At 47.9% G+C, this 27,283-nt stretch overlaps 1 protein-coding gene across 7 annotated transcripts in view; it reads left to right on the plus strand.

Annotated features, from left to right (window-relative positions):
* Positions 1 to 17,322: 17,322 nt before the first annotated feature.
* The window catches only part of PKNOX2 (PBX/knotted 1 homeobox 2), an 827,020-nt gene continuing 817,059 nt past the window's right edge, over positions 17,323 to 27,283 (plus strand). For 5 of the 7 annotated variants that reach the window (XM_090027055.1, XM_090027047.1, XM_090027056.1 and 2 more), the window contains exon 1: positions 17,323 to 19,849. The gene's annotated coding sequence lies outside the window, so the exon portion shown is untranslated. Of the gene's footprint in view, positions 21,465 to 27,283 lie in introns of all 7 variants that reach the window. The other 2 variants (XM_090027048.1, XM_090027051.1) reach the window with 1 other exon arrangement.

Raw genomic sequence — 27,283 nt, forward strand, 5'->3', positions numbered from 1 at the left:
GCGGTGGATGCGGGGGTCGGGGGTATGACTGGCGCCGGGAGTAGTGGTGGTCCTGCTGGACACCACTCATCTTCCTCTGACTTAGGGGCAGATGGAGCATATGGAGGTGGCAGAGTTTCAGAGGGGCTTTTAGGATCAACCTGGAGCGGAGCCAAGTGTCGGGTTTCTTTTTTAGAGGAGTCCAAGCAACGTTTTTCTAACTCGTGTGCAGGGTTTGCCCAGACATACCAGTAATCCATCTGACAGGGGTGAGGATCTGCCAGAAATCCTCTGAGGTACCTCAGGGTTTCTTGGTCAAAAGAACCAAGACTGGGCCGCTGTCGGCTTGGATCCTCGTAAGTGTATCCGGGCCAGACAGTTGTAGATAGCTGGATTAATTTAAGCTTTTTAACCTGACCAGTTCCTGGGATTTTAGTCCAACCAGAAAGGACAATTCCAAGGGGACTTCCCGGTGGGACAGGGACTGACCCTGTCTGTCCCATCCTGTCTCCCTTGGTGGGGTACCCCTTTGCCTTTAAACCAGAATACCAGAGTCGACTTCACAGACCACAGACCTGACCAATGCCCTAAAACAGGAAAGGGGAGTTATCAAAGAGACCACAGGCTTGGCCGGTGCCCCAAACAGGAAAGGGGACTTATTAAAGAGAAGAGATAAGATTAGAAATCGGTTCCTCTGTGCGCAAATGGAGACAAAAATTGCACCACACACCTTTCCCGGCCCAAAAGGGTCAGACGGACAACGCTCTATGATTGCCTATGTCACCAGATTGAGGAACCGGGAGAAGACAGGCCTAAGACACAGCCAGACAAACAGACAAAAAGAGATGCAGATAACAAGGAGCCTGAGAATTGCCGTACTCAGACTGACACATTATAAAACAAACAATTAATTTAGTGCCTGAGAATCACCGTACTCAGGGCACATAGCCGACACTCCTACCCTTAAAAGATTTGAGATCACCTTACGTCCAACTTAGGGCCGCCTGCTCCCCTGACAAGGACACTGAGGGGAAACTTACCCTCTTTAGCCAGCTGGACATTGTCGTAGAGGCGGTGGCACCAATCCGGAGAGCTAGGGTCCCATCTGGGTCGCCAATTTGTTGGGGAAATTTGATCAGCTACTGTGTAGCACCCATACACCAAAGGGTGCGCTCATGAGGAGCACTGATCTCATCCCTTTTGCTGGGCTCGTTCCTAGCCGCGATCAATTAGGCAGAGAAGGAGGGAGTGTCGGCAAGATGATTTATTTTTCTGCAGAGGGGGGTCACCCAGTGTCACAAAGACAGAGAGTTCCCCCTGAACTGAGTTTACAGCTTGGTATTTATACATTAAGCATTGCATTACTACATTGTTGCGCGCGCATTGGGTTTTTTCCCTTGCCATTACAAAATTACAAAACATGGTACAGAGCAAGCTTGGGCTAGCTGAGACTGGTTTCACGGTTACACATTACTGTCAGCGAGAAGTACACGTCACTTACTGTCAGTAAGAGGCGATCTTTTAATTTTAGGGGGAAGAAAAAGATTATCTGCTTTTTCAAGGGTCATCTGCTTTTCATGATTGTATTGCTGGTTTCTCTTACATCCCACAGACCTACTCAGTGCACCCCTTGGGCTGCCCTTCAGGCTGACCCTCAACCCTACTCAACCCTCTTCCAGGCCCTCACTACCACCCCCTCTCTGGGGCTATGCATCCACCCCTCCTTTGGGACTCCAGGGTTTCCCTCCCCTGTGGAGGCTCAGGTGGCCACAGCCATGCCTGGCACCATTGTACCCACAGCGTTGTGGGGGCTAGGGGTTAAGGTGCTCCAACCCACCTTTCACTGGGGTGGTAACTGCCTTGGCATTTCTTGGGGGCTCCCATGCCACCAGGAGCCCCATCAGGTCACCCATCCCCAGCAGGGTGCAGTTTTAGGTCATACCCAGGACCAGTCGCCTCCAAATCATCCTCATAAGCTCCTGCCCGTACCTCCAAGATGTTTCATACAGCCTTTCACTGGGCAGTGTTTCTGCCTGGCTGCCAGCAGCAAACTCCTGTGTTTATATAGGCAGCCAGTGTTTTAAAATGTCTGCCGCAATCAAGCACCTACTGGCTGCTTGACTCAGCCCTTGAAGTGGCAGGCACTGCAAGTGCACTGCCACATTCTAGTTTTGTCTGTTCTTCCAATCTCCTTGTCCTTGTCCTTTGGAAATGTCTTTCTCCTGGGTATGACAATCTGCCATTCAGTAGTACTGCGGTGTTATTTGCTGTTTGTGTCAGTCTTAGACTGAAATTCCAGAGTACTTTCCATTAAATTAAATTTCTCAAGGATGGTAGGATTTTTTTTCCTCCTTTATAATGTACTGCTTTTCTTGATGTGTAAAGATATATTTTTAAAGGAAAACCCCATCTAACATTTGTTTCTCTGAGAGATACTGTAATTTCACTCAGTTCCTTCCCACCCTACTTTTCTATGATTCTAAATGAGGCAGGGATCTCACATACAACAGCTTCTGTGAATACGTAGTCCTGATTTTTCCCAGAACAGGTCCAGCTTGTGAACTGAATGAGACCAGGGACTTGTGGAAAAAATAGGTTATGGTCAGACAATTAAAGACTGCGCTATAATGTATATGTATGAAGTAGGCTCGAATTAGGGGAGTAGCCTTAAATTTGCATGCCCTAACTCTTGAATGATTGATGTTGGGAACTTCAAAACATATTTAAAAAACAAAGGAATCCAAAAATAACACTTAGTGAATGTAACAGGGTCCAGACTGAAACCCTGTTACTAGAGGGATGTGGGCAGTTGGAGACAATTATCACTTGGTGGGGAGGAGACGTGCAATGCCCACTGAGAGCCAATGAGGCCTGGGCCCAAAGTATAAGAGGGAGAGAAGGCCGGGGAGAAATTGCCTTTGGGCACCACGAGCAGAGGAGATGTCACTAAGGACACTGCTACAAAGGATCCCGAGGGTGAATCCTAGATGCAAGGGTCCATACGAGGATGATGACAGAGTCCTGGGACCACCTGTCCTCCTCTCTACGTACCTGAAGTCCATGCCAGCAATGGTGAGTCATAGAGGAGCAGAGCTGCAATGCAGGAAAAGCTGCGGCTCCGTGCCAGGACACGGTGAAGTTACTCAGGAGAAAAAGGGGAGCAGGGAATGCCTGACCCAGCCCTGAGGAGGCAGGGACTTGGCACCCCGCACCCGAAGAGAAGGGGGTCGGGGATAAGAGACCCCTAGAACGCGGTGGGCCCCCATCCAGCGCAAAACATGGCAAGGGAACTTTGGCCGTGCTGCTAATGAGCCACTAATAAGATAATTAGTGGCGGATATTGGGACTTTACATGGTACTTACCTATTGCATAAGTGGACAGGGATTGGCCTGGATGCCCAGGGGATCCCTGAGATCGGTTTGTCAGACTGTTTCCTCCTCCAAGGGGATTCCTGTAAATAAGAGAAAGAAAGGGCTTAATAAAAGCACCTGTATCATACCCTGATCCAGCGTGGTCCTTCCCGTGGGTACCCGCTCACGTAACACCTCCTTCTCCCACTATTTATGTTGAGATCAAAGTCATGGCAGGAAAGAATCAAGAGGCTTAGGGGGTACTCTGCATGGACACACTGACAGTGAACACAGATGTTACCTGATGTCTCATTTGTGCTGGAAATACATTTTTATGGTGGCAGAAATGGTGAGCAAATAAGATGTCAATACCCCTTTTTGTGCCACATGAAAGGAAAAAGAGTGTAGTGCAACAGAAGGTGGTTAATTAGACCCTGCAGCTTTATTGCAGTGGATGTGTCTTACCTCTGCAGTGCCTTACCGGCTCAGTCAGACCTGTGCCTTAGGTCAGGCTGGGTGGGGAAAAGCTCTTCCCCACTCAGCCAGAACCACTTCTCTGTGATGGCTGAGAAATGGGTCTGGCTGGGTGAGGAAAAAAAACACTTTCCCATCTTAGCCAGACCCATGCCCCAGGTGAGGAAAAATCCTTCCTTGCTCAGCCAGACTCACTTTTTCATAATGGCAGGGAAATTGGTATGATTGGGCATGGAAAAACCCTGCTTTCCCCATTAAGCCAATCCAATGCCCTGGGTCTGGCTGAGCAGGTAAAGTGAAGAGATCATATTGCCCCTTGTCCTGTACCATCAAGCGTGGGATAAGGTGACATCTCTTTCTCCCAGTAAAGAACATCAGCTGTGCTGACCTCTGCATGAGTCATGATCAGGGTTTGGACCTCAAGAGTCACACCATAGATCTCTGCCACTTGAATTAAAGGAGGAACTGGCATCAGTAGCATACTGTTTTCCCCTGCATGGATCAGCACCATGATAGGCTGAGTTGCACACACTTTACTAGTAGGTTCAAAATTGCTCTCTATTCCAAATACTCACCCTGGATCCTGTCTCTCTCCTCTCTCATCCCTCTCCCATCAGTTTCAGATCCTGCTCAGTTTGCTACCAGCATCTTACTCCACTACTGACTCCTCAGCACTGCAGTCACACTGAGCATGCTCAGTGAATCTGCCTGCTTCTAATGTTGCCATCAGAAATCTGTTAACATTAGGTTGATCTCTACCATGGCTCATTGATGTGTCCTGAGGTGATTTAAGACTCCAGTCCTTCAGGCACAGATTCATCTGTAGAAGTTGAAGGTCTTTTCACATGGGCACAGCCAGTGGAAGGTGAGGGCTCATGGAGCTTAGTCCCCCCAAATGGAGGGCAGCAGTAGGGCTGCAAGGAAGCCCAGCTGAGGGCTTCTAATGGCTGCAGCAGGGTTGGGCCAGGTGCTGCCCACCGTGGGACTGAGTCATGGCTCCTGCTGCTACAGGCACCCTGGGAGGCATGGGGGGTGCTTGCCCCCGATCTCCATAGGGCAGGGCAGGCTGTCACTGTGGGTCAAGGATGGGACTGCACTGGGCTCTTCCCAGTCAGGGGGACCATGCTATGCTGGGGGCGTGAGGTGGTGGCGCTTGGAGGGAGGCTACAGGTGTGGAAGGGGTCACTGCAGCCACCCCAAGATTCACCATAGCCCACCCGACTCCCCCCTCCCAGCACCACCTCCACCTGTTCCCAGCATAGGATAGTGCCCCCCTTCGGGGAAGAGTCCAGCACTGGCCCAGCCACAGCTCACAGCAGCTGCCCACCCTGCCCTGTGCAGATCAGGGGCATGCAACCCCCATGCCTCCTGGGACATGGGCAGCAGCAGGAGCTGCCACCCCATCCCTGCACTCCCTGGACGAGCCATGGCTCTGTCCTATGCCCCACCCTGCCCTGGCTGTGCAGGGCCTGGTGGGATGAGTACAGTGGTCCTGGGGGCTCCATCTCCTTTGGCCCAACAATGCGTCTGAGGCTGGCCCTGCTCTGGCCCCCTACTCCGGGCCCCCCTGGGTGATGCAGGGCTGGGACCAGTGTGCAGAGGCAGCCAGGGCTGGGGCTGGGCTGGGGGGAGGTAGGTTTGTTGGCACCAGTGCCGGGCAATGATCCCAGGCCTGGGGGAAGGGGCAGGTGCTGCGGGCCTCAGCCCTGATTCTGGGCCTGGCTCAGTTCTGCTCCTTCCTGGTCCAAGCCCCAATCCCTTTCCCTCCCTCCCCCTCCCCCACAGACTTTCCCACTGGGGGGGTGGGCACATGGGTGCTCAGCCCCCCTCCAAATTTTTTTCTTCTTCCACCTATGCACATGGGAAAGTATGGCATAGGCTGGGATTTCTTTCCTTTTCCTTTCTTTGCTGTCTTTTTTCTGTCTGCTATGAGATCTCAAGTTGCAATAAAGCTAGAAGTAGAGCACTAGTTTGGGGAGTTAAGAGTAGAGTATCCACACACAATGTCCGATCCAGAGAAGCTGGTGCTTGAGGATCACCAACTCAATTCTGGTAATGCTGGCTTCAGCAAGGATGCTAGTGTTTGTGTGGCTATTTTCCCATTTGATGCAGAGGACTTTTCAGAGACATCATTGGTGATACCTGTACAGGGTGTTCTAGGTTTCCCATCCATAAAGGAGAGTGGGGATGAAGACTGCATTGTAGACTTGGATCTTGGTGTCTTTCTGGAGATTGTGATCAATTAAAATATGATGAAGCAATTTCTCAAAAGAAGTATTTGCACACTGGATTCTGTACTAGATTTCCTCATCAATGTTTGCTTTCTAGAGAGGTGGTTACAGAAGTAAGGGAAGTGCTCAACTACCTCCATGGCCTTTCCTTGATCATAATTTGAGAACAGGGTCAGATTCATGGTCTGGAGCAGGATGATAAAGCATTCTAGTTTCATTGTGGTGTGAGAGAGGCCAAAAATCTGATAAACTTCTGCAAAGGGACCCAGAATGGTCAGGAGGATTTCCTCTGTGTGCAGAAAATAATGGTAAAAAATAATGGAGAACAGAATTGGGGCATGGCACTACCCAGATCAGATGACAAATGAATGTCTTTGATCTACTACAAAGAATGGTCACAGTCATCTGGTCACGGGGAAGCGTGAGGACTTTGACGTATTTTTGGGGCATCCAAATTTGGCCAGTACTTTCCACAGGGTTTCACAACTGATGGATTCAAAGGCCTTAGTGAGGTCAATGAAGGACATACACAAGTACTGATGTTGTTCCCAGCACTTGGATCTGGCAGGCAACAATGATCCTGGCAATTGCTTTGAAGCAACTGAGATTTCAGCAGGACTTCCTCAGCTACAGGTAGAAGACAGTTCAGAAGGATGAGGGTGAGGATTTTCCCTGCTATGGAAAGAAGGGTGATCCCTTGATAGTTACTGTACACAGGCTTATCTCCTTTCTTGAAGACAGTCACAATGTTGGTTCTCCTCTTGTCCCTAGGGATGTTCTCAATGTCCCAAATTTGAAGAATAGATTTGTGGAGTATTAGTACTAGCTCCCTGCTGCCAGCCTTGAAGATTTCAGCAGGTGTGCCATCTGGTCCAGTAGCCTTGCTGCTCTTGGTTTCCTTGATGGCATGCCATATTTCTTCTAGGATAGGAGGGTTAGTGAGGAATCCCCTTTCAGAGTGTTGGGGGACAGACTCAGTGATAGCTTCCATCAGAATTGACTCGCGGTTCAGGAGCGCCTTAAACTGCTCTTTCCATCTAGCTTGGATATATTTGTTGTCTTTGAGCACTGAACAATCTTGTGATCACAGTAAAGTAGGACTGTGCCAGGTTGGACTGTAGATGCTTTTGTTGACTGGAAAAATATATGCATGTCATGCTTGTAAGCAAAAATCTGAATCTCCTTGGCTTTATCTTACCACCACTCATTTTTTATTTCCCAGATACTCCTCTGGTCTTCAGCTTTTGAGAAGCTGATTTTCTTCTGCTGAGATGAGGTGCTATCTTGCCAAGAGGAATAAGCCCTTCCACTCTGGTTGAGAAGCTCTTGGATCTCAGTGTCACTCTTAACAAACCACTCCCGGTGTTTACAGGTGGTATAGCCAGTGGACTGATTCAGCACAGACCATATGGATGGCAGTTCCTCAATGTTGTGGGCAGGGCAGTGAGCTTTTTGTGAAGACACTGCTGGAGATTCTTTCAGACCTGTGGTTCTTGAAGAGATACGATGTTAAAAAACCTTCCCATTGCTTCTGGCTATTTTTCAGTGTTTCAGAACAAGTTGGATGTTCATAATGGATGTGACAAATGATTATCTGTCCATCAGTCACTGGTTCCTCATGAGGCTCAGGTGATATGGGCATTCCTTTATGGCCTATAGATGTTTGTATTGACAAGATCACATTCCGTGCATTTGCTCAGGAGAAGGATGTTGTTGGAATTGGCTTTCCTTACTACCTCATTTCTAATGGTGCCACTCCAGAGTTCTAGGTTACACCTGACTCTATTGCTGAAGTCACTGAGAAGACTGATCTTGTCCTCCTTGGGAGTATTAATCAGAACATGGTCAACATTGGAGTAGAATTTCTAGGCCTTTTGCCCAGATATTATCATGACCAATGAGAAGAACAGGTGCATCATAAAGGTTAATGTCATCATCCTGTTCAAGATCCAGTGGCAAGCTTTCATCAAAGCTCATGAACAGAAGCTGATTAAATACCAGCTGCTGGCAGATAGACACCCTGAGGAATTGGGGATACAAGGTGATGGTTGAGGTGCTGATCATAAGAGCAATCAGAGCATGGGACCCCAACAAGAGCATCCTGCGCACTTGCCAAGTATCCTGCCACTACACCAAGTAGATGGCGTGCCTCATCATGTCAGACACCACCAGATGGTTCAGAGACATCTACGTCAAGCATGTTACAGGCAAGTGCCAGTATGTGAACTCCAACAGACCATCGACTGGAAGTGACCCAAAGGGAAAAGCCTGACCACCCGTTCCAACAGATCATGACTGAGAACTCATACCAGGACTCCCTCACCCCTGCCATTAAACCCCACATGCTGTTACTTGTTTCTGTGTGTGTTCTTTAAAACCCACAACTCGGTAATGATGTGGCTTCCTTGCATGGGTACTTTGTATCTTATCTTCTTTGTAGGCTTGCACCCTTAACTACCCTACTCCCTACCACAACCCACCCACAGACTAACTAAGCTACAGTCTTACTATGTAACACAGTTGCATCCTCCCCAGACCCACTCTGTACTATGTAGCCACTAGGGCTGTGCAAAGCTTCGGTCCCTGATTCAATTTGGCAGAGATTTGGCCCAATTTGGTGGCCACATCTCCAAATCCAAATTGAATTAGGAGACCCTTTAATCCCTCTGAATCGAACTGGAACCCTCTGAATCAATTCAGAGAGATTCAGAAAGATTCGGCAATTCAGATATAGACACAACTTTAAATGTTTTTTCTACATACCTCAAGGTACTGGGTGTGGCTCGTGAATGCTGAGATGGTGGGGCAGATGGAGTGTCCCACAGGAGCGTGGAGGGCTCCCCAGAGCGCTTGGCAGCAGACCTAGAAGTGGACCAGAAGCACTTGTGGTTCACTTCCGGGTCCACTGGGGAGCATGCAAGGGGCACCCTCCCTTTCAACTTTATAAATTCCTTTTCAAATCCTAGATGAAAGAGACTAGATGGAGACTTCTATGTTGCTGCAGATTTCTTCCATCTTTACAGCCACTGAAATCCTGATATTTTTTGCCTGATCTGCCATGGAGGACTTGAGGTTGTACCATAGTTTGTTTGAAACATCTCCTCCAGCTTGTTTGCCATAGGTGACCCTGTGACTAGTGTTCTAGCAATGGCTGAGACATCCTTTGGTGGCCACCCAGGTCCTGTCCTGCTCTGACTCTAGGTACCCATTCTTTACTCCTGCCTGCTATGCCTCTATGTTCTTAGTAAAGTTTGGAAGGGGAGGCTGCCCCGGGGCCCTAGAGCAAGCTGCATGCTGGCCTCCTGCCAGAGGATCCCCTCAAACCTTGATGGACTCACTACAGTCCTCACACTTAGCTAGCCTGCCAGGCCTGTATGTGCCCCCAGGAAATCTGTTGTGCTATGGGCTAATCACAGCTTCCAACCTCCCCTACAGCCATGCCCATCCCTCACAGGTATTATGCAAGTGTGCAATCTCAAAGGTAACAGGCCACCTCACAGGCTATATGTCCCTGGCCCCTGTCTCCACCCTATGAGGGCTCTGGGCCCTCTGGCCCTGACAGTGCCTTAAGCCTGGCCCCTAGCAGGGTTCAAAGCAATCATGTGACCGTCAGGGACTAACGGGATCTCCAAACTACCCCTCTGGTTCCAAACCCAAATCCAAACCACCAGTTTAAACCACAATATAAAGCATGAGCACCCTAGCTATAATACAAAATCCTTTTTTCGCTGGCTTGCGTACCAAAAATCACCTTCATCCTGGGTCCTCACTCCCTCTAAGGTCTCAATTTCTTACTCTCCAATTCCTATTTTGTGCTTAGATTTCAGTGAGTGTTGCAGCTAGAGCCCTCTCTGCAGACTTCTTCCCTCTGCAGCTGTCAGAGCCAGACTGTCTGCTCTGGCTAAGGGTCTGGCTTATATTGCACTCAAGCCCTACCCATTTCCAGTCAGATGGCTTCCTAGCCCTGGCATAGCTGCCTCTTTCTCTCACTCTAATAGGCAGCTTGTTATTGCTACCTGGATTCCTATCTTGCTTAAGCTAGCTTTCTTGCTTAAGTAAGCTCTGTCCTATCATACTGTTTGTTGTTGTGCGACTAGCACATCAATAGGCACTCTCAGTTTCTGGCCTCTGGCTGCCTATTACATTGCAGCTAATGTTTATTTAGCTTCCTGAATGCTCTTTACCACTGTTTTAAAGTAAGAGGAGCCATAAGCTCCCTGTTACAGACCTCCAACAAACAAGGAGTACAAAAATCCAGATGACATAGCTCTGAGGATCATTGGGACACACAAGCCTCTCCACTAACGGTCTCAACCCATGGAGAGGCTGCCTTTAACAAACTTCTACTGACGATGTGCAAACTGATATTTTTCAGTAACCCTTTTCCAAATTTCAACTCCTCCATGCTTTTAAAAGGATGGAGACAATTAGATCTTCTCAATTGTTAAAAGCTTTTATAATGTAGGGAAAATGTATTGTTTGACTTAACATTGTTCTTGTAAACAGTGAAATGAATGTATCTGAAACTTTTAAAATGGAGGGGGGAAAAAAAATTTCCCTGAAGCAAATAACATAGAAAATTTCACCCTGAATGGTTGTAGCTTGACAAGATGATAAGCAACTGAAAAAAAGTCTTGAGGAAGGTGTTAGGCATGTTAATTTTCTTGTGCCACTGCCAGTTTCCCCTATAACCTTTTCAAAATATTTGAGTGTAGAATTTTTACATTTGCAATATCACATTTTATATTACTTTATTGTATATGTTGAAACTGATAATTCAAACGGGTCCCTGCTTTTTGCTGATTGCTGAGTTGATGTATAAGCTATGTCTCATCATAGTTATGTCTTGAGCCTTCACTACTTATATGGAAAACTCACCGTGACTTTAATATAAATTATTCATGAGCAAAACAACAGATCCATTGAAAAAAGGGGACTCTTCCTAATTTTATGATTTTGCAAATTTGTGCAGAGGGAAAATATACTTAAAGCTTAAACATCACAACAAGTTCATTGAATATCATGTTGGTAAAGAAGAACCAGCACATGAGATAAAGCATGTGTTATGTAAGTAAAAGGAGGTCGTTGAGGGAAATTGTGTGGGTACATGCTGTATCTTTCTTTTGTCATTTTCCTCTTTGACTGAGTTGTAGTTTTTCTAAATACAAGAGTTATTTTAATTTAATTTAGAAGTATATACACAAAATAGGCAAAGTAGTTCAGCTTTTCAGTGAAAAGAGGGTCCACTGCTTTACTTCTTATGGTTCTGAAATCTCGTTATACTGGCATAATAGAAATCTGAAACAAACATTTACAGTTTATAAGTGCCTTTCTGGGATGAGATGGTAGAATAAAAACAGTTTTTGCAGGCTGTCCAAATTCAGTCATTTGAATGCTTACATAAAATATAGGGGGAAGAACACTATTTAGTGATTGTATCTTATGCAATCACTTACAGGTTTGCAAAAATGATACAATACTCTACCAAATCAAACCCTTCCAGTGAAACACATCGGTGGTAGTTTTTAAACCTATGTTGCAGAAATATAAATTACCACAAAACATGCAAGAAATGTCATGTGCTTTATAGTTATGAAGGCCAAATTTTACTCCAGAATACACACATGCAATCCCCTGGAGTCTGAGAAATTATATACACAAAACTGAAAGTAACATGTCCAATAAGAAATGGATATTTGTCAAACAATTTAGTGAATACCTGAAAAATGCATCTGTAACAGGCAGACAAAGGTCCCTATGACTTCAAGGAGAGAGCAGCAGATGGAGTTTCCTATGTAGGGGAGCTGGCAGTTGGGCAGCTAGGAAGCAGTATAGCTGCTAGAAAGCTATTTGTCAGAAAGCAGGCAGCCCAGTAACAACAGGGTAGGAGCTACCACCAGGGAAGAGACTGTCCTGGAACTAGTGGTTCCACAGTGAGCAGCTAAGGGGCAGACATCTGGGCAGCCCTGAAGTGGAAGCTGCAAGCAGCAGAGCTAAGCTCTAGGGCTCTGTGAAGCTTTAGTAGCTGATTCAATTTGGAGGAGATTCAGCTTGATTCAGGGACCAAACCTCTGAATCCGAATTGAATCGGGAGACCAAGTAAAAGCTGTGAATCAATCTGAAGCATCCAAATCAATTCGGAAAAGCTTCAGAAAAGATTTAGCCAATTCAGAGAGAGACTAAACAGGCAGCTGACAGCTGCCTCCAGCTGGTAATTCTGTTGGGGTTGGGGGAGAGGGGAGGGGAGGGAAGGGTTGTGGGGGAGGGTGGGATTGGAGCTGGGACAAGGTGCCCAGCTGGGGTGGGGGGGCACAGTACTTGGGAAGGGGAGCAGAGGGGTGTGTGGGATGTAGGCGTGGCAGCATTGGGAGCGGGGGCTCTGCCCTACTGCTGCTTGCTCAGCTTGGGCATGGTGGCGGGGGGGGGGGCGGGGGACGGCCCCACATGGAAGGGGGCAAGCAGCAGCAGAGCATAGCCCCTGTGGCTCCCCCTGCCGGGGCAGAGGCACGCACAGCTGGAAGAGCTGTGGAAGAAGCCCCCAGGGCTATACTGCCTGGCCCCAGCCTCCTGGCTCTTTAAAAAAAAAAGCTCTACACTCACTGGATGCAGCAGTGGTGACAGAGCCCTCCCACACACACAGTGTGGGGCAGTGGGGATAGTCCCCTCTGCCTGGCACCCGCATGGCAGCTGCCCCATGGCGCAGGTGCAGCATGGCTTGGTAGGGTGCTGCACACTGCCTGGGAGCTGGGGCGGCTCCAGCTGTCATCCGGAGCTCCCACTTTGATTCCCCTGCTCTCTGATCATTTCCCTAGCTCTTCCTGGGGGGTATGGCCCAGGCTGCTGCTGCCAGCTGAGGAAATAGGTCAGAGCCACTACCATCACCAGCTAGCAGCAGCCTGCTGTCATCCCGCATCATCTGGGGGCCTAGCCCCCAGAAGAGCTGGGGGAAAGACTGGGGAGCTATGAGAAGGCAGGGGCGTAGGAGCTGCGTTACCACCAGGGGATATCACAGTCCTGCTACAGCATCAAATAAATTATTTGATAGGTATTATTCAATGAGCACTACCTTTTAAAATATATATATACTTATTAAAAAGGTACCCATTACAACTTCTGGGCATATGTACTTCACTTTAACATAATAATAAAACTAATATAAACACTATGTAAAGAGAACTTTATCTTGATTTGCTTTGTACCTAATAATTGTTAATTCTGTTACCAAATATTATGATGAAATGTATTACTGTAGATGTAGGCTTCTAATCATGGATAGAAAGGCATCTATGCTAGACATTCTACAAATCAGAAAGTCATAAATCATAGAGAGGGTCATCTAGTCTAAGTCCCTTTCTGAGGCAGGATCATGTGTATCCAAACAATCCCATACATACCCACTGTCTAACCTCTTAGCAAAACTACATAGCTGACCTGACACAAACAATATATAACATCCTAACCTGCCACAGGTAAAGCAGAAGGACCATGCCAGCCAATGTTCTGCTGTTATAAAGGTTAATATGCACTCAAGAGATCCCAGAAACAAGGCCATGCCTCCCCTTCACCTCTCTAGAGGAAGGCAAAAAATTGTCATGGTCCATACCAATCTGACAATGAGGTAAAATTTCTCTCTGCCCCCAGTATAGTGATTGAGGGAAGGAGCAAGATCTTCTAGCCAGGAATCTCTGGGTTTAAGTCTCAGCAGGAGCACTGGCACACTCAGTCTCAATCCCCAGCTTTGGCTGTACCCAATACCCTTGAGGAAGGCTTAAGAAACCCCTGCAAGAGACAAGGATTTCTTGGGGACATCAGGGACCTGACAAAGAATGTCTTACATTTGAAAGCTTGTTTAATGTTGTCACAACTACATAGTTGATCCAATAACAGTTATCACCCTGCAGCAGGGTATAAAAATGACCAATAATAGATTTTATTATTGTAGGCAACTTGTTGCCATAAATGGCAGCAGTATGTTTTAGGAAGAGGTGGTCAACCCGTGTCAGAAAAGTTATGTTGGCAATCTGCCAAGTAGTGTGTGTAGCTGCTGTATTGGAATCCAAGATAGCTGCAGTGAATTCACGTTTTGTCAATTCATCCCTCAGAGAGTTAGAAAAATAATGCCAGTGATGAAACCAACATTGTGAGAAGATGAATTGTGACATTTCCAAAATGGTAGCCATATTGGATTTCAAGATAACTGACTCAGTAGCATATATGTATCAACTCAATGTAATTGAAAAACCTAGTAAACAATACTCCAATACTAAAACCTCACAAATTCTATAACTACAAATTTCATAGAAGGCCTATAGTAGGCAAGGTTTTTTGAGAGAGATCTTTTTTATTAGACCGACTGAGTAGCTGGAAAAAAAAAGTTTTAGGCAAGCTTTTGGGAGCAGACACCCTTCTTCATGCATAGGAAGTCTCTGCTGGTCTGAGACTCCAAGGAATGAGGGAAGCTAAAAGTGTCACAGGATGTCAGTGAAAATGTAAATAGGTAGAAATAACAAAGACAAAAGGTGAAGCAGGAAAGGGAGGGGAAAGCAGGCAGGGGAAAAAAGGCCAAAGGGAGAAAGCAGTGATAGAATACAGGGTAGAAAGAAGTTGTCAGTGAAAAAGGAATTAGTAGGAGATCAGGAAAACAGGAATGAGGGATGCAGAAAGTAAGACAGGATGTCAGTGAAAATATAAATAGGTAGAAATTAGAAAAACCAAAAGGCAAAACAGGGAGGAGATGGAGAAGAAAGCAGGAGGGAAAAAGCCAAAGGGAAATACTAGTGATAACAGTACAAGCTAAAAGAGAGGCTCTCAAAGAAAAAGGAAATGGTTGGAAATCAGGAAGACAAAAGGAAAAAAAGTAGGAGAGAAGAGGTGGGGGGAAAAAGAGGAATGTAGGAGGTCAGGTCAGACAGGACCCTGATGAATCAGATGTCGGACAGGTTGTAATGCATCATAAATCCAATGTCCACATTGAGTTCATGATTTTTTGAATCCAGTAGATTTATGAAGTTAAGTTCATAGGCTTGTCTATGAAAGGTGTTTTGTAAGTTCCTCTTGAGGGTTAGAACTGAGAGATCAGAGAGGGAGTGATTGTCTTGTGAGACGTGTGCCCCCACTTGGTAGTTAGGTATTCTTGTCTTTGATAGATTTTCAGTGTGTTCATTCTGGTGCACAGTTGTTGTTTGGTTTCTCCTACGTATTTTCCAGCAGGGCATTTGGTGCACTGGATGAAATATAGGACATTGCTGGAGGTGCAGGTGTAAAATCTGGGGATGGTTCTGTTGTGGGGTGTGGTTATTGTGGGAGTGGTGGAGATGTGTTTGCAGGTTTTGCATTTCTTGTCCTGGCATGGTCTGGATCCATTGGCTGTGGTTTGGGTCATAGGGATTTTGCTTCTGATAATGAGGTTAGCGAGGTTCGGTGCTTGTTTAAAGGCTAAAATGGGTGGTTCTGGAAAAATCTCTTTCAGAATGGGGTCTCCTTCTAGTATGGGTTGCAATTGTCTGAAGATTTTCTGCATAGGTTCCAGGGAAGGGTGATATGTCATAACTAATGGTGTGAGATTTGTGGGGGTTGATGGCTCCTTCAAAACTGTGATCTCTCTCTCTCTGGAGGAGTTTCCTTGTTGGCTGAAGGCCCTTTTGAGATTTGTAAGGTGGCAATCATGGGTATTCTCACTGCAAATTCAGTGGTATTGGAGAGTTTGTCTGTAAATTATAGGTTTCTTGGTGTGTTTAGGGTGATTGCTAGTTCTGTGTAGAAATGATTGTTGGTCTGTGGGTTTCTTGTAGATGGTGGTTTGAATTTTACCATCTTGGATATTGATCATGGTGTCCAAAAAGGAAATGCTGGTGTTAGAGTAGCCAAGTGAATACTCTAGAATTGAATAGAAGGCCTACAGTACTGAAAACATTATAACTCAGGCTACTTCTTCAAGTTGTAGTAAATAAGACAATACATTAAAAAAAAATTAGAATGCAGATAAGACAGTTATGAATAATACATAAATCAATGGTAATGAAAACACAGACATGTGTTTGGCCCAAGGCAATAGTAAAACCTAACGGTCTAATCCAATGGTATTCTAACGATAATACAACAGTTTATATAACTGTAATACAATGGATACTTGCAGTTTTTCAGATCTCTTCATCACTTGAATCCCTTTTTCTGAATCCCTGTAATTATTATACAGATTACGACATGCTGTCATAGCACTTGCACCCAGGAATGCATGCCTGTGTGAGCCCGCTGGTCTGCAGAATTCTGTCTTGCACTTGCAACTTGTTATCCAAAGGTATTCTGCTGGTAATGGTTTGATAGGAACATAACCAACATTTTCAGCTTACCAACCACTCTAGTTAGGTGATGGCAATGGTGGATTAGGTTCAAGTGCACTTCACCAAATGAGACTTGGATAATCGGTTCTATATACATGGTGCGCAAGGGGTCGTATGTTGGTGGAAATTTATCCAGAGCTTCTCCTTTATGGAATAATTTCACCCTAACATCCAGATTTGTGTCTGAAAACTCTTCTCTGAACTGCAAGCCAATGGCTTCCTCATCATTTATATAGTTATAATTGCTTGTATGGCTTTAACAGCTGCCACAGATTTACATTTCTTTGGTACTAAAATAGTGGTCTTGTAGTAAGTTTAAAGTTCTTGCTTCATTTGCTTCAGTGTGGTCAGAAGACATTCACATTATTTTCAAGTATATCTTTCAGACCTACACATTTTTCCGTGCAAAACCAGCATCTAGTTCATCAATCACTTGATGCCATGCTCTCACTTCAGGAGAAAGAAAGATATCTTCTTGCACAATCTCTGCATATGACTGGGAATGAGAGACTTGTTGCTTCAATTGTTCCTCTCACCTGCATTCAGGATGGTAACATGCCTCAACCGCTATTAGATCTTTGACACCAATTCAGCAATGCAACACTTCATTCTTCCCTTTCACTTTGTGTATTGCATTGGTTGATTCAAACACAACACTTGACACAGTCTCTTCTTATTAGAACGCTTCTGGCAGAATATTCACATGTTCAAGTGAACTGCTGGAGTAGATGATTGGCTTGATATCCCAGTGTGTTTTTCACTTGATGTTGTTTGTAGGGTTTCCCTTTCATCTTCTACCTTGCATGAGTTTTTTAAGTTTCTCAATATGTCCTTTATGTGCAAAAAAACCAAAAACAAATGAACAACAACAAAAAAACCATAGCAAGAGCAGTGCCACAAATTGGGGCTTTTGGAATGTTGCAGCATAGGATCAACACAATGTGATACTCTGTTAAGAATACTGCCTAGAACTCAGGAACTGGCCTACCTTAAACACGTACTGTGGCAGCACACCTTTGGGTGCTTGCCACTTTACAGGCCAGAGACAGCCAGCCAGCAGGTGCTTGATTAGGACAGCTATTTTATGTGACAGTGTTTATATGGTGAGGCAGCAGTTTGCTGCAAGACCCTGAGGAAGTAACATCTCCTGGCAGAGCTGCTGCTCCAAGAACAGCACGGAGGTAAGGGCAGGAGCTATGGGATGGTTTGGAGGCTCCTGATCTTGGGCATGACCTGAAACTGCACCCTGCTGGAGAAGGGTGGCCTGGTGGGGCTGTTTGTGGTGGAGCAGCCCCCAAGAAATGCCAGGCCAGTGACCTCCCTGGTGTAATCTGGCTAGGAGCGCCTTAACCCTGGCCCCCACCATCTCGTAGGTAAGATTGGAGGGTAATGGAGCAGCGGGGCCAGGTATGCCCATTAGGAGGCACTACACTCTGTGTAGTGTGGAGACAAAGGCTATCAGTAGCAATACTGGCAGGGGTCTTAGAGCTCCGGCAGGCTGATGTCAACATTTTTGGACACGTCAGTAATAGTTTTAAGGCAGTGTAACCTGGGTGGTACCCAACGATGTGTCCCCCTCTCCAGATGAAGGGAATGTTAGCAGGGCAGGTGCGCTGAGGGGTGAAACTGTCTGTGGCACACCATTTCCCTCCTTCTCCTATAGAACAAGCCCAGGACACGTGGTAAGGCTTAACTATGTACAAATTTAATAAGATATGAAAGTTATAGGGTTAACGTATTTACCCATAAAATATAGGAGCTGAAACAGCTTATATACAGGGCAATGCAAACACTATATACAGGTGAGGCATCAAAAAAGGGATCAAAGCAAGAGTCTCATTAGAAGTCATGCAAATTTTATACTCTAATGGAATGCCACTTTACAAAGCGTGAGGCACAGGGTTCACAAGATACGACGTGCAGGGGCCAGGGGGGAAAAAAGAAGCAAAAAAACCCCAATCAACTATATTAAAACAATAGCAATGCCTCAGGAGAAGGAGGGGCCCTAGCTAAGAGGAGGGGAATGGGGAGCCCCAGATACCAACTTAAATACCCCAACTGCTTGTCATGGGAGAAAGATCCTTCTCCCTTGTGGGAATCCCCTTCCCAGGCAACTCGCCACTCCTCTGAGGGCCTGGTGAGGCTGTCTTCATCTTCTAGGGTGAGCCGTCTCTTCCCCCAGCTGCTTTGGGGCTCCTGGCCTCCGCTCAGGGCCCTATGCACCGCTCCATGCACCGTTGGCCCTGTCTTGTACCAGGGTTTGGAGACCCCAGCTGCCTTGTGCAGCATGGGGGTCTCGGTCTGCTCCCAGACCCTCTGCGCACAGGCTGTGAGCCACTTATCTGCCTTGTGCAGGGGACTGGAGACCCCAACCGCCTCCCGACCCTCCCAGCTGTGCACCCAGCTGCCCTTCTATTCCCTCCAGAGGCTTTGCCCTCAGATTGCAAATCGACCAATCAGAGAGGGCGGGGGTTAGTCCACTCTCAGGTCTGGCTCTTCCCCTGGGTAGGGGCAAGGCAAGCCTCTCCCCTGCCATCACCTGATTGGTGGAGACATCCCATCAATCCCTCAGAGCCCTTCCCAGCCAGCAAGCCCGCCACAGTAGGTTTGAAGGAGATCACTATCACTCTCTTCTAAAATGAACACATATGCCAGGTCCTGTCTATGTAATCGTCTTTGTTGCTTCTCTGAAAGATGAAATCCTGGAATAATTTTACTAGCTCCTATTTGGGCTCTTCTCTGAAGGAGTCTTCAACTTTTATAGTTCCAGTATATAATTTTACATGAAGCAGGGGGTAAAATAATGCTCTTTTGGCCACTAGTTCAAATCCAAGCTGGGTGCTTTGTTTAAAAAAAAGAGCCTTTTCCTTTAGCTAAGAGAATCATAAAGGTTTCTCTGTTGTGGTGCTTTAAAAATCCATTTGAAAGGATTAAGCCAAAATCAAATGAGCATTGCCTTGTAAAGAGCCTGTGGCCGCTGCACTGCCTCTCTGACAGTGACTAGAAATAGACGTGGACTCAAGGACTATGCAACATCCCGAACCTCCTCCCCTGGCGCTGATCCCGGGCGCTCCTAGGGAGGCAGGGGTCCCGGCCTCCGGCTCGGGAGCTGACGCGGCGACTCCCTCTGAAAGGAGCAGGAGCAGGAGCAGGAGCAGGCCCGTGCGTCTCTGCAGGCTTCCCGCGCAGTCGCATCCGGCGCCCAGCCGCCCCTTCACGGCTGCACTGGTCGCGCTCCGGATTTAGCAGCGGTCCAAGTGCCGCCGGGCCAGGGGCCAGAGCGCCGCAGGGCGCAGCCGGCTCCGCGGGGCGGCGAGCCCGCTAGAGGGAGACAGCAGGGTTTGGCGGCGCCGGGGGCGGCGCCGGGGGCGGGGCGCGCGGGTCGGGGCGGAGCCGGTGACGCGGGCAGGGCCGGGCAGTGAGTATAGGCTGTGCCGTCAGGCCGGTGTCAGTCTGATGAAGATTGGCACGCAGGTAAGCTGTCATTCAGAGCGAGCCGCGTCGCGCCCGCTCTCGGGGCGGCCGGCGCTGCTCACAGATCTCGCAGCCGGGCAGGCTGCGGCCGCCAGCGGCGCTTAGTGGCGAGGGACCCGGCGCGGGCTGTGCCGCCTGGCTGGGGGCAGGCGATGAGTTAGTGCGAGAGCCGGCCGCGGCGGCGGATGCGGGCTGGGGGCGAGCCGGCGCCGGGCGCGGGACAAAGGCTCAGGGGTGCGGGGGAAGGAGCGGCGGCGGCGGCGGCGGCGGCTGAGCCGGGGCGGCGGGCGAGGAGGCCCGGGGTGGGGGGGATCTAGCGGCTGAAGGTGCGGGCATGGGGCAGAGGCTGATCCAGGAGGCGGCATCGGTCGCCGGGGCACCGACCCAGGAGCGGCTCCCTCCCTTATGGGCCGCGGGAACTTCGGGCAGCCGAGCGGGGTGCTCAGGGCTGAGGGACGTCGGTCGGCCGTCTCGGTGCGTGGCAGCAGCCGGGGCAGGTGGGAGCGGTGCGGAGGCTGCAGCCCGGCTGGCCGGCGGCCGCGGCGAAGTTGCTGGGCTGGAGCCGGGCTGCAGACGGCCTGGAGCGGGACCTGGGCTCGGGGCAGTCCCGCCCGGATCCGCGAGGCTTTGGGCGAGCGGTGGCGTGGGCCGCTCGGGACCGGGCGGCGAGCGGAGGCCGGGAGCAGGCCCGGCCCGGCCGGCCTGGAGCCCCCTGCCATGCCTGCGGGCGGCTCCGTCGGGACCCGCCGCACGCCCCAACCTGGGACGCCTGTCCCGACGGGTCTGCGCCGCCCGCCGCCGCGCGCCCGGGGATGGCCTTGGTCTTTCGTTGCGGAAGAAGGCAGCGGCTGGAGCCGCGAGCACCCAGCCGGCGGAGCGGCCGTGGGGCGCTCCAGCCCGCGCCCGGGCTGCACCCTGGGAGAGCTGGCGCGGGCTCCGAGGGCAGGGCCCGGGACAGACGCCTGGCAGGCAGCGACCCCGAGCCGGGCGGCGGCGAGCCAGGAGCGCGCACTGCTCGGGACCAGCCGCCTGTGGCAGGTGGCCGGGCGCGGAGCGGACAGCCCCACGGCCCCCGCGGCTCTGGGCCCGCGCGGGACCGGCTGGCTGCGGCCGGGCATCCTTCACGTGCTCTGCGGGCGGGGTCTCTCGTTGGAGCGGCTGCATCGGCCCGCCGGAGCCTTCCCCGCAGCCGCCGCGGACGCTCGTTGCGGACCCCCGGGAGCCGGGGCACGGCAGGAGTTCAGGGCCGTGTCGAGGCGGCGACGAGCCCCCGCAGCCGGCGGCGGGACCTGAGGGGGCCGCGAGCTGCCCCGGCCCGGCCCGCGGAGCGGTGGCGATGCGCCGGCAGCGCCGGGGCCCCTCGGGGGCTGCAGGGCCGGGCCTCATCCATCTCTTCCCGGGCCCGCGGTTCACAGAGCGCAGCGGCCCGGGCCTGCTCGGCCCCGCGCAGCCGCTCTGGCCCCGGGCGGGGAGCTCGCCTGCCCGGCGCGGCTCGACGCGGCCGCTTGTTAGGGCTTTCTCCTGGCTGGGCGTTTGTGTGGCTGGTGCTCGGCTGGATTCCGCTGCCGCGGTGTAAGTGTCGCCTGCTGTATTGCCTGGCGCTGGAAACAACTCGGTAAGGCTGGCTCTCGGTGCCAGGGTCTCCCGGATGCAGGCTATAAAACCCCCTTCTCGCTGGTGCAGTCGAGGGGCCGCAGGGGCCCGGTCGGCAGGATTCGGCTCCGCTCCGCTCCCCTCCAAACGCAGAGGCAGAAATGTCCGCTGCCTGCTTTTCAGTCTTCTCCTTGCTTTAGCTGGCGAGAGGGCTCGACTGCAAACTTTTTTGACTGTTCTAACACTGAATCTGCTTGTGGTTTTGACCGCATGTCATAAGTATTTAATCTGTGGTTAGTCTTCTTTAGCTCAAAGCTTCCCAAGCTGTGTTTGATTAAGTTTAGACCACTTGCCTTGAAATTCAGTAGCAATAAATTGTATAAACACATTTAAAGTAAATTAGTGATGAAATACAGATAATTGACATCCAGCTTATGGGAGATGAAGTTCTGCCTTCCCTGAATAAGAACAGTTGCTCTCAGGGCAAAATAGGTAGAATGGTGCCAGATTTTGTACTGACAATGCCTGTTCTGCTGCCTTGTCCTGGTAATAAACTGTGGGTAACTGGAGCTTCTCTGCTTAGGAAAAATGGTGAACAAACTGACTGGTCAGTCTAGCTCTACTCTGATTTCAGGGAAATGCCCAAACCAGAATAGCATAACAAAAATAAGTTTATTTTTCTTTCTTAAAATGCCATCAGTTATGATAATCTATGCAGTAAATCACACAAAAGGAGGACCTAAATGGGACTTAAGCTAATAACAGATTGTTTCCTTTTCAAAAGAACTCTTTAATTTTTTTTTAATTACCCTTTTATAAATTAAGCTTCTTTCCTTATTTTTTAACACATGTTTATTTCATGGTGAGGGTTTGTGTGTGTGCATGGGTGAGGGGGTTGGAGGTGAAATATGCTGAGAAACTATTAAGTCTTATTTTCCACGCTTGATGCATGACGGCTGGAGCCTGCTAGGATTTATATATAAAAAAAAAAAAATGTGTCATGCAGTTGCTGGATGTTCTGGGCAAATAGGGGATGTGACAAGGATAGGAAGGAAAGTGCTGTGGTGAAACAGAATGTAGAATAGGTTGTGGGAAGAAGCAAGAGTAACTTGACAAAGAAAGGAAAAGTAAATGGAAAATCAACTGTACCAACAGGCCCAAACACTGCCTGGCTTGTTCAAACATTTTTTCTCTTCCTGCAGATTGAACTGCAGGTTGTAGTTACAGTTTTAAAGGATTTTTTCCCCCCCTGCAGGTTATGATTTTTTAAAGGAAAAAAGAAATAACAGTTCTTGTCTTCGAGCAAGTTGTCAAAACATGTCGCCCTGTGAAAAGAACATGGGAACGAGTGTAGTTTGTAGCACCCAACATCTAGACTACTTTAAGTATTGTTGCTCTGTTTGTTCGGTTGTTCCATGAGTGTTCAGGCGTAAGAACTGAGCTCGCAGACTTTCTAGAGTTTAAAAATTTAAATGAACATTTTAAAAGTGACATGAAAAATCTGCAAGCAGGGCCATGTGGGGTATCCTTCCCAGGGACTTATAAATAATTCCCAGTGGTGGTGCTAGTCCAGGATTTTCGACTGTTCTGATTCATGAGGATTTTACAATATTTGTTACCAAACCTTTGATTTGATCCAAGTCCCATTCTTTCCTCTTTGGCCCACTGCCAGGAGAGGTAATTAGCTGTGTTAATCTGAAGACAGGGCAGGGTGGCACCTTAGGCTGCTTACAGATGTTAACAACCCCCCCCCCCCCCCACAAAGATGTTTTACTTTAAATTTGACATCCTCATGGGAGGAACGCTCTGCCAAATCTGATCCATCACATAGCTTCTGCCCTTCCATTGATAGACTTCTTGAGACAAGCGGCGTTCATGGACAACAAGAGGTACGGCACTCCTGGATCTGGTACTGGCCAAAGGGGATGCTCTAGTGAGTGACCTGAGAATCAAGTGGAAGCTAGGAGATGATGATCATGGAGTTGATCACCTTCTTCATCCATCGCAAAGCTGGCAAAATCAGCCAGCAACGCAGAAATCCTTGATTTTAGGAAAGCTGACGTTAAGTTCAGGAGGCTGGTTGCCAAGGCCCTGTGAAACCACGATCTGATAGAGAGGGGAGTCCCCAGTGAGCAGTCGCTTCTTAAGGATGCAATGGTTGAAGCACAAGGGAAGTTTGTTCCAGCCTGCAGGAAAGGTGGCAAAAGGGCTGGGCAACTCCTGTGGCTAAATAGGGGACTCATGGACCTCTTATATCTGAAAAGAAAAACCTACAAGGGATGGAAGTCAGGTAACATCACCAAGGAGGAGTATTCAGCACTGGCCCAATCCCTGTAGGAAGCCAACTGGGAAAGCCAAGGCTAAAACCAAACTCAGACTGGCTACAGGAATCAAGGATAACAAAAAGTCCTTCTTCAGTTATGTGGGTAGTCAAAAGAAAGCCAAGGCAACGCTGGACCCTTGGTAAACCAAATGGGCACATGACAATTGACACCCAAGAAAAAGCTAATCTCCTTAACGATTACTTTGCATCAGTCTTCCACCAGCCCAGGGGGATCACCCTGCCAAACAAGATGCAGGACTGCCAGGATATGGGCAAACACACGCTCATCTTTGGTGAAGATCTCATGAGGGAACACCTTGAGAGGCTGGGCATCCACAAATCAGCTGTCCCAGGTGGAATGCACCCAAGAGTAATAAAGGAACTGGCTGACATCTCAAATATCCTCACTATTGGCTGTGTTATGAACTTGTGGCACTCAGGAGAGGTTCCTGAAGATTGGAAGAGGGCCAATGTGGTACCTATCTTTCAGAAAGGGAGAAAGGAAGATCTAGGGAACTACAGGCCAATCAGTTTGACCTTAGTCCATGATAAGATATTGGAAAAAAGCACCAAAGAAACTATTAACAACAGGTTAACTGAATGCAACATTCTGAAAGATAGCTGGCATGGGTAGGTCTTGCCTGATCAACCGCATTTCTTTCTATGATGTGGTGATGAATCACCTGGACAAAGGAGAAGAGGTTGATATCATTTATTTGGACTTCAAAAAAGCCTTTGACTTGGTCTCCCATGAAGTCCTCATGGTAAAACTGGGGAACTGTGGCCTTGACAACCTTAGTCTGATGGTTGGGAAACTGGCTCTGTGGTCAGAACCAGAGTGATAGTCAATGGAACCATGTCAACATGGCGCATGGTGACCAGTGGCGTCCCTCAGGACTCTGTACCTGGACTATTAATTTATTTTTATATATAATTAAAGAGTATCTGGATTCAGGTATCACAAGCAGACTGGCTAAACCCACAGATGAAACCAAATTATGGGGAAGCGTGGTCAGACTAGAGGACAGACTGCGGATTCAGGCTGACCTAGACAGGCACAGGCTTGCAAGTTGGGCAGATCAAAACCTGATGGAGAAATGCAAGGTACTCCACCTCAGGGGAGGGAGGAATCCACATCATACTGCGCTACACTCACTAGCACCACGACTGAAAGAGATTTGGGGGTCATGACTGATCACAAGATGAATCTGAGCCACCAATGTGATGTCGCAGCCGGCAAAGCAAACAGAACCCTGGCTTGCATCCACCCATGCATCTCAAGCAAGACCCAGGAAGTCATCCTCCCACTTTACTCGGCCTTGGTAAGGCCACAGCTGGAATTGTGCATCCAGTTCTGGGCTCTGCACTTTAGAGAGTCCAAAGGAGAGGCACGCACATGATAAGAGAACAGGCCTTATGAGGAGAGGCTGAGAGGCATGGGACTCTTCCTCCTGGAGAAGCAAAGGCTCAGGGGTGACTTGATGGCAGCCGATAAGTTCATAAGGGGTCTGCATCAGGAACCGGGAGACTGTCTGTTGACCAGGGCACCCAAAGGGAAGATAAGATCTAATGGTCACAAACTTCAGGAAGACAGTTTTAGGCTGGACATAAGAAAAAAAACTTAATTATAGTCCAAGTGCCCAGAGCCTGGAATAGACTCCCCCCAGAAGTGATGCAAGCACCTACTCTGCACACTTTTAAGAAACACTGGGATGCTTATCTTGCTGGGATCATTTGACTCCAGCTGACTTCCTGTCCCTTAGGCAGGGAACTGGACCTGATGATCTTGCGAGGTCTCTCTGCTTCTTCCAGTAAAGCGTGTTTTGTTTTGTTTTTTTTTAAACACCGTAATCAGCCTCATAGACTAACTTGTTCTGATCAGAATTTTGCTTTTCGTGATTTCAGTTTTGCAAATTCAGAAACAAGTTCTTTAAGGCAAAGTTTTCCAGCTATTTCATGTTCTGCTGACATGGTGCCCAGTCCAACAAGTCTCTCGTGCAGCATAGAAGAATGAAGGTATGTCTTTATCAATTTTAGCTTTTGAGAAGCTAGCAACAGAAACAGAGAGTCAAGAGAATGTGGAGAGCAATGAAGACATTGGGAAAACTGTCAGTTTATGTTCAGAAATAAACTTTAGTACATCTTGAGATGTAAGATGTTTTGGAAGTCGTTGTGAAATAGCCTGCAGTTCATTGCACAAATCTGCAGCATCAATATCTTTAGAATTTCCATGCTGTAATGCTGACTCTAGCTTCAAGCAATGTTCCATTATCTGTTTTGATATCTTATTTTCCAAACGGTGGACATGGCAGAGGAAACCAAAGACTGAATCATCTTGAAGTAAGCTGCCTTCATCTTGATGTTGTAAACTGCTTCCATCTTGATGTGGGTGAAATCAAAAATATTTTAGGAAGGAACCCTCTTGCTTTGCTTGTTCAGCTTTTCATTTATGATACCGAGCTCCAGACCCCACTTTTTCCCTCCTCCTATCTGCCATGGTACCATTCCCGTGAAACAGATTGATTCTTCTCTACATTGATAATTTATTTGAAACAGTTTAAAACCAAGTACAGTTTCAAAGACAATTCTGACTGTGATGACATTATTCATGTGGAAAATTGATTAAGTTATCATGGAAGAAATATGGCTAGGCACTGCCTAAAGTGCTTTTATGGGCAAACTGCCCCTGCAATCAGGAAGGTATTTGTTAGGATGTACGACTAAGGTGTAAACATGGTAACTGGTTATCTAATGTTGGTCAAGCAGATGTCTTGTTTGTCAAGGAGCTTTGTAAACTAAGTATTATTTCCTGTGTACAGTACTCTACTAACTGACATCTTTTATCTAGTAGGTAGCCAGGTTCCTCCAGCAAATTAATACTTCCTTAGCATGGTCCTCTGTAAAGTAAATTGTCATTGTCCATTGAGTAGTTATGTTTACTTATCTCGCATATCCCATCAGATTTCTGGGTCAACCAACCTTACATGTTCTGTAGACACAGTCATACAACTGTTTCCTTACACAACAATACGGTCGTTTCTATAAATTAACTAATTAAAGAATCTCTCTTGAACTTGCTAGCAATTAATTAGCACTCATTCCGCTTTAACACACATATTCTGAATGCCTCGTGTACATATTATGGTTGGAAACTCGTGAGAGATACGCAAAGGCTTACCCCTAGCTCGACTTACTTAAAAAAATTCCCATGCGTTGTTACAAGAATGTAATGATTCAGCAATCCTACTCCAACCATTTCTAGACATAAAATTGAGAATATTAAACACGACTACTCAGGTGTACCTATGATAATAACTACATATGTACATCAGTTCTACATCATATAAATTAAATGAGATCTACAAAAAATTGAACCAAGAAATTCCTACCTTGAAGGCCATTTCCTGAATTAGAGGCACAATACATATCTGTAGCTAGAGTCGGCATATTTTGATCATCTTACTCTTGACGAAATCTTAAAAACGCAGCTGACAAAAACTAGGGTGCTTTAGATTTAA

This window comes from Crocodylus siamensis, chromosome 14, assembly GCF_052110815.1.
Source record: "Crocodylus siamensis isolate JL-2025a chromosome 14, ASM5211081v1, whole genome shotgun sequence".
Classification (NCBI taxonomy): Eukaryota; Metazoa; Chordata; order Crocodylia; family Crocodylidae; genus Crocodylus; species Crocodylus siamensis.